This window comes from Panicum virgatum, chromosome 1K (genome assembly GCF_016808335.1).
Source record: "Panicum virgatum strain AP13 chromosome 1K, P.virgatum_v5, whole genome shotgun sequence".
Lineage (NCBI taxonomy): Eukaryota > Viridiplantae > Streptophyta > Magnoliopsida > Poales > Poaceae > Panicum > Panicum virgatum.
This window is the reverse complement of record NC_053136.1, coordinates 6,334,741-6,342,710: the sequence shown is the minus strand read 5'-3', so window position 1 is coordinate 6,342,710 and position 7,970 is coordinate 6,334,741. Positions and strand designations below refer to the sequence as shown.

The 7,970-nt window shown below is 50.0% G+C and overlaps 1 pseudogene; it reads right to left on the bottom strand.

The window, feature by feature from the left end:
- Positions 1–297: 297 nt before the first annotated feature.
- LOC120652029 lies at positions 298–5,746 on the bottom strand (annotated as a pseudogene).
- Positions 5,747–7,970: the final 2,224 nt, after the last annotated feature.

Here is a 7,970-nt window from a genome sequence, read left to right as displayed (position 1 = left end):
CGAGTAATGCTAAATGCACTCGGTGGTCGAAGGAAAAAGTAAATTAACATCTGTGAAGGCTACAAATACATCCGGAGTGCATTGTTTTAATTGATCGAACACTGAGTAGTCTTATGACTTTGGATAATGCTTGTGGAAATTAAGAAACTGTATGGTGATTGGCAGCTTCGAGTTAGGTTTGAGTTCCAAATTGTACTTCCTGGCACTCCATATATAAAGTCCTCATTTCAAATTGTACTTCCTGGCAGGAATTGTTCATTGGCCATTGTCAAATTCACTTCAGGCAGACAAACTTGAAATCCCTTTGGCCATTTTCAAATTCACTTGAGGCAAACAAACTGATGAGAAGTCGTGCTTCAGAACAACATAGCTCGAGCCAGTGAAAACACGTGAGCTGTGCAGCATATCAACTCCGACTTTGCCTCCGCTATGCACTGATATATTCTCTCCAATAACATATTATCCACATAGATCTCAAAAAACCCATTAGGTGAGAGCAGCTTCAGTCATCATCTTGACGAAATCGATCATCAGCGTTGTCACCTAGAAATGAGCCGATGGTCTTGCGATGGATGTGGATCAATTTGTCATCCTGTGAAACATGAACGCAGAGATGGTGAATTAATTATGGTTAGTTCATTATGCAAGTTTAGTTTCGGTTATGGGACATGTGAATGACATAAGCAACCAGATATTTAAGTTGCAAATGATCTTTCAAAGAAAAGTTGAAAATGCATGCTCTAACATATACCTGCTTCATCTTCTTTGGAGATTCTTCTGCATTTGCTATCTTCTCTGAAAATGTTTTCTCGAGTTCAGGCAGAGTAGTCTTCTCCTTCTTTCCTGTTAAATGGCAAAATGTCAAAGCAATGAACTCATAGACACAACTGAAGGAACAAGCTATCTACTTTGCAGTTCATACTGCATAAGCAATTTGTCGTCATCATCTTCAAACTTTTAGAAAAATGTATGCAGAAAACAACACAGATAAGTGAATTGAAATGAGTATGTATAATTAATGTGTGCAGCTTTGTCTTTGCATACCTTTGAAATTCTGCATGTGTGCAGCTTTGTCTTTGCAAAACTTATCGTGTGTCTCTTGAAATTTGGTGTACTCATTCTTCAACAAACCTTTGCACTGCATAGCATACAGCTGCGTTCTTAAGAGAAGCACTTCAATGGGAACTTGCATAGCATCATGGCATAAAATCAAGAAGTGTTTGCTTTATGTTAACACCACAGTCATTAGCTCAATTAAAACCTCAGTAAGTACAAGGGGGAATATTTTAGAAGAAGTTGGTACCTCCTAATCACTGAGATACTGCATGATTTTTTGGAGAACTCCGTGTAATCAAATCCTGAATGCACAATAAGTTGTATTACAAAAACTGTATAAAGAACTTGCAATGATGATTAGAGAAGGCACAAAACCAGATAACATCACATTATGTCTAAAAGCTTGCTAAAGTATCATTGATTCATCTAGCAACTGTAAATGACTTTGCTCTGATCCATGGGTGCATGGGTCAGTGCTGTGGAAGAACAGTAAGGGTATCCCACTCTATAATCTGTTTTAGTTCAATGCCTACTATCTTTTCCCCCAAATGCAAGAAGCTAGCATTGTAAAAGGAGAGCACCTCCTGCAATAGGTGGTAAATTACCACCATATTCTGTTGTTGTTGTGTCTATAAACTATATATTTTTCCACTTCATATCAACCTAGATATTAATATCATATTTAAACAGATATTTGAACACCTTGTTGACCCTATAAATTTTATTGTTGATCGATCAATTTTATCACTATACATAAAGTGCATATGCAGCGCCGTAGCACAAACAGGCAACAACAAATTCCTCCCTCTAAGCTCCCCGTAGTCAATTTACGTGACCTAGAAAAGTGCAAAATATATATCTAAATTTTCGAGGACAAAGATTAACATCAGGGGACATCTAACACGCCAAAATCAATTTGGCATATACAAGGTCAGAGCTTCAAATCCAAGATTGATGAGCAGTCTACATCAACAATGAGGAATTTTTTTAGATCTGTAACTTTTTCAGGGAGAGAACGAATCCAATCAAAATGAAATCCCCTTCCTGCCGCAAGGAGAGAGAGGGAGGAAAGGGCATTTCAGATCAATAACTTGTCTGAGTAGAGGACGAATTCAATCAAGAGAAATCCCCATTCCTGCCGCAACAAAGAGAGAGAAGCATCAGGTCATGGCGCTGCTACCCAAGGGGGAGGAGGGAGGAAAGGAAGGCCCGGACATACCTTGGCCTTGCGGTCACCAGCGATGCCACACTGCTGCTGCACGGCCACGCCGCCCGGCCTCTGCTGCTGCTCCTTCTCCTCCTCGCGGGTGCGGCGCAGCTACTGCCGTCCGTGGCTCTGTCTCCCATGCGGAGCAGCTGCCGGCCGCGCCGTGGGCAGGCTCACCGGATCCACGCCGGCCCGTGGCGCGCGGAGGGGTGAGGGGTGGGAAGGGACTCGGGGCGGTAGCGGCGAGCGCTGGCCGGGGGTGCGGTCCGCGCGGAGCCACGGATGATGCTTGTCGGGGGCGGGTGCTGGCCAGCGGCGCGGGTCCAAGGTGCGGGGTCATCGACGCAAGAGATGACGGGGTCGAGCGGCTCCTCTACCTCCTCGATGTGGCTGACACCAGCTTCGATGCGCGAGCGGTGCTTGAGCGTGAGCACCGGGCGAAGGGGCACGCGGTCGTCGGGGCTGCAGAGGTGACACGGAGCGCGGCGAGGGGCCGCGCGGGCCTCCCGGACCACCAGGCCGTCGCGGATCTAGCCAGAATCGCCTCCTCTCCCTCCGAGCCACGCCCCGTGCCGGATCTGGATCCCGTGGGAGCTGGCGGCGGCGGAGAGCAGGAGGAGCGCCGGCGGGAAGGAGTGACGGAGGCAGGCGACGGAGAGGGAAAAAGGGAGGGGAGGCGGTGGCGGGGAGCAGGAGCGGGAGAAAGAGGGCGCCGGGGAGGAGAGTGAGGGGGGCTAGGGTTTGGGGCTGTGGGAGGGGCTAAACGAAAAAGTGGCGCGGGTGGTTTTTGCAAATATGATAGTACTATTGAATTCTTCCTTCTTTGTATGGAAATAAACATTACTTTGAGGGTCTAAATGAAAAAGTTATGGACGTGGTTGCTGTGCAGTTCTGGCGGGGCTGGATTTAGCTATGATTTTTATAAAATCGGAGGAGTTTTCTGCAAAATGATCAGAACTCGCGGGGAGGCGACACGTGTCCCAGTTTTTGCGTGGAGCGCGGACGGGAGAGCAAACGGGGGCAGGTTTTAATCAACCTGATATATAACTGGTGTTGCTTGGACCCAACAGGATTCACTTAATTAACAACGAGGACTAAAAGCCATCAGAATTTGTGCATTATACTTCAATTGGGTATAGCTGGTGTCAGAACCCATGTCTGTTTGCTAGCTATCCGTAGTCCACTACTATTCCGCTAATAATGTCCTACCCAAACTAAACCAACTGCATGATAGCTGGTTTTCTCTGAACGACGACTAGTCACATGCACATTTTTTAAACATTAGATTCATCGTTTGTGTCGATCTCTATTCTCTAAGGTTTTTCACTAGAAATAATTAGATGTATTAATTTCCATGTCGATATCAATCCAATTACTTTTTGTGAATGTGTTGGGGATGGATCAGTATCCTCTCTAGTGACTTTTCATGCATCATACTCTACTGTCAACTCCAAGTCATCAAAGTATCCATTATTCCATTCGGTCATGCATCAGACTCCATCCAGTCCTCTCCGCCTTAGTGTTAAAGTACACACACGCAAACACCTGAAGTGACATGCATATGTTTACACGAATGCATATAATATAGAGCACCACTAGTGATGGATTAGCTGACTCATCGGATCCAAATCATGGCCATTATTAATCAATGGAGCAGCCGCTCGAACACTCCTGGAATCTGCTTGAAGCAATAGCTTAATTAGACGAAGCTCATAACAAACTCTCTCATAAATTAAAGATGCATATATGTGTATATGTGCACTAGTAGTTCACAAAGGCTACTCAGGGAAAGCTTGGGACCAATCGGGATAAGGGAGACATCAACTTCAGATGGCACTGTCGAGCTGAACAAGACACGAAATTTCGGCACCAAATCCCGCAATAAGCACACTTGAGTATGAGTAGTAGTACCTATATATTAAAGCCATGCCATGCCATCTTGTCAATTTTCAGGGAGCCTAATGTGAAGGATAAATACACAATCTGCCTTTTTGGTTGTTGGTCCAAAATGAAATTTGTTTCTCTCAACCACTTGTCCCAAAGGGCATTGGATTACATAATATATAGGGGCGGGAGACTTCGCAAGTCACCTCTTTAACCCTAATTCTTCTTAGGTGACCAGAGGAGGCTAGTAAAAATAACCATGTGATTTCATCAAACGGTCGAGATCACCCCAGAGAGACTATACCCAGCTCTATCTAGTAATATAGATGGATACATGGACGAATAATTGGGATACTTATCTAACATTCTCCCCCTAAGTCTCACATAGTGGTCCGAGTCACGCGGAGGTTGTCGGCGGCCGGAGTTGGTGGAGAACCCGAGCTAGTGAAGAACTTAGCGGTGTCGGTGGCGGCTTGGATGCTGGAGTAGGAAAGCTCGGTGGAGAAGAGTTGCCGACTCCCCGGATGCTCCAAGCTAGATGTAGTCAACGACGGAGCATCGAATCGTCGAGTGGAAGGGAGTGGTGGTGTCCGTCGTGGGAGGAGAGAAGTCTGATCCTTTCTCTCCCCCTTTTGCTTCCACCAAGCTCGATGTTCCCGCCAGCTCGACCTCCTCGTACAACGTGTCACAAATCTGGCCACAACGCATCGCTTGCTGGCAGTCCTTGAACACGGCTTGGATGAGAGGAGAGCGGTGTTGGCTAGGGTGACGCTCCAAGCGGTGAGGCCTTGGGTCGGCTCCAGAGTGGATATGCCGAGTGAGAACTCGGTCTTTGCCACGCGAGCCCGAGTTCAACATACCTCCACTCCATGCACATCTTGTCTGCACCTCTGGCTTAGGAGTTGAATTCAAGGATGAGGTCGGAGTTGCGATTGCGGCCCAACCGCCAGTCAGTGCAATCCAACCGTCGTTGTTGAGCACGATCCACCTCCTGGCATTGCTGATCGACCTCCAGCTTACAGTGCTCTTCTTCCAGCGACTCACGGTGCGCCGCCATGGGCCCTGGAACTAGAGTCTCCAAGACCTGATGCTCCTTGATGGGGAGCGAGTGAAGGTACGCTTCCTCTGTTGTGAGCCCCTGGACCAGAGTCTCCAAGACCTGGTGCTCCTTGATGGGGAGCGAGTGAAAGTACACCTTCTCGACCTTCTGGAGCTTACCAGTCTTCACCAGTCATTCGATCTTGGTGAGAGGTACCCACTCTCTCCTTGCTGCCGCAGAGCCTGCTGGGGTCGACGCGTCCACCGCGGCCGAAACCACAACCAAAGCCTCCATGGTCCCGAGTACGGTCTACCCTGTGCTCGATCGGCTTTGCGGTCCTGAGCAACAGTCGCCTTGCGCAGTGCCTGCTTGCCTCCGCGGACCCATGCGGAGTTGAGGACGAACTTGAGGTCGGAGTCGCGATCGCGGTCCAACCGTTGGTGCTAGCCAGCGTGGTCCAAGTGCCGCAGCCGATCGCACTCCACCTGCAGGCTCCGATCATCCTCGAGGAGCTTGCCAAGCCTCACGAGAGCCACCCGCGCGTTGCACGCCAGCAGCATCGCCGGCACATCGAGGGTCTACAATGCCATCTGCACATCAGCCTTCGAGTCGGTTGCCTCCGACGTGTCCAGCCACAGAGGGGCAATGACAGCTGTTGTAGCCTCTGCCGCAGCTGCAGCCTACCTCTCCTTCTCGGCTCTGCGCGCAACCTCCGCCACCATAGCCTCTAGCACCTCCCGCGCAGCATGAGCCTCCTATTCCTCCACAGCTGCCTGGAGCTCTGCCTCAGCCCCGCGCGCAGCAGTTGCATGTCTGCCTTGCGCCGTTGCGCTGTTGCTGTCGCAACCTCGCGCGCCTCGCATGTAGCAGCCGCACGCCGTAGCTTCTCCCAACGCGCCACGCGTCATGCTGTCGCAGCCTCCTCCTCGGCCACCACCCCGCGGCGCCACATGCTTGACGCGTGGGAGGAGGTGTGTGAGCACTTCATGCTGGTTGTGCCGAGCGCCAGAGCTGCGCCGGCCGCATGCTCCATGCGGGCCGAGGCGACAGCCAGCCATGGACGAAGGTGAGGGCAAAGGTGCCAATGGAGTGGAGGAAGCCACTGCGGTAGGAGGGGAAGCCGCCTAAGCCGCAAGCCGCTGCTGGCCCTGCCTGCCGCGCTCCTCTGCTCCCACACATAGCTGCTGCTGCACGCGTCGTTCCTGCACTCAACTCCTGATTGTCGTGGGCTACTTGTGTCTCTCCATGCCGTAGGCCCAGCCTCAGCACCCGCGCCGTCGCCTAGTCATGCCGCTGCCCGGCTGCGAGCAAAGCCTGCAGCCTGCGGCTGCTTGAGCACGTGCCGCGTGCAAGCCACGGCACCACCCTGTCATCCTGTTGCGCAAGTAGCCCTGCCGCACCACACCTGCTGGCTCCCACTGGCCTCCAACTGCACCGCTCCAACGCACTGCTCAAGCGCTCACGCCGCCCGCTAGATCCTGCACACTGCAAGTCCTGCAGACAACGCTCTGCTCCGCGTTCCCTACACCATGCACTGCACCACTGTTCCTCCTCCGGCAAGCCTCCTGACCCGCGCCACGGCGCCTACCGCTGGCCGCGCCTCTGGCCTCCGCCTGCCGCGCGCCCCATGCGCCTGGTTTGTCGTGGACTAAATTCTTAGTTCACTCCCCTCAAATCATAGAGGGTGGAATTATCCTATTAAGGCACTTCACTATTTAGTAGGATTGTGTATATGTTGACGATCAAAATTGGCACGGCTGTGCAAATCGATCTGACCTGAATGCACAAACCGGTCGAGCGGTTGGGTGACAACAAAATTCAAATTTGATTTGGACTTTGGATGGTGGAGTTATGACCTCGGGGGCTGGACCAGCCAGGCCGGTTGAACCGTGCGGTCAGACCAGTCACTGTGTAATCTGATTTAGGTATTGTATTTTGATATGAAATTTCTTAAAATTTTGACTCCTAACGGGGCAAGACCTCCCCTCCCTGTAAATATGAAGGGCCACGGACGATTAAGGGTATCTAATCGATCAAAAACATATCAATCTATTACTTTTCATTACTTTTTATCTTCTCCAAATCCTAACTCTTTCAACCCTTCTATGTGTTATTCTTCCGTTGTCTCGACGACGTTCGAAGGCATTCTAAGTAGCCTATCGACCCTAGAACAATCCTACATGCGCTTGCCCTAATGGGGTCCTTCTCGGGCGATTGTTCGTCGGATCTACGCCGGATTTCCATTGTAGATCGGTCTGACTGGCCCCTTGACCGTTCTGACCGAATCTAAGAGCAGCGCTGCAAGGCGCACTTGCAGGCGCACCCCTGCTCGCTGCACGCCCTAGTGCTCTTGTGTATTGGCTCTAAATTTGCGCCAACAGATTGTCGATAGGTTGTTTAACCTCATCTCGTGTTTGTGTTCGCTTTGGAGGATCGAACCAGATTCGGACTTCATTGACAAACAGAATAATTGAGTTTGCACTATAGAAAGAAAAATGGTTTACATAAATATAAGAATATCTGGCCTTTAACAGAACTGAGACATCTTTCAAATTTGTCTACCGAACTATAAGCCTAGCATCAGGGGCGGAGCTACACATGTTTAATGATGTCAGCTGACATTGATGATTTTGTGCAAAATCAGTGAGAAATCACTATTTTGCGCACTTAAGTGTAGAGCTGACAACACTGTGATATAGAGCTGACATCGGTGGCTTGGTCCGCTGGCTCCGTCCCTGCCTAGCATAGCTCTTAGTGCATAAAAGCAAATCGTAGGCCACTGAT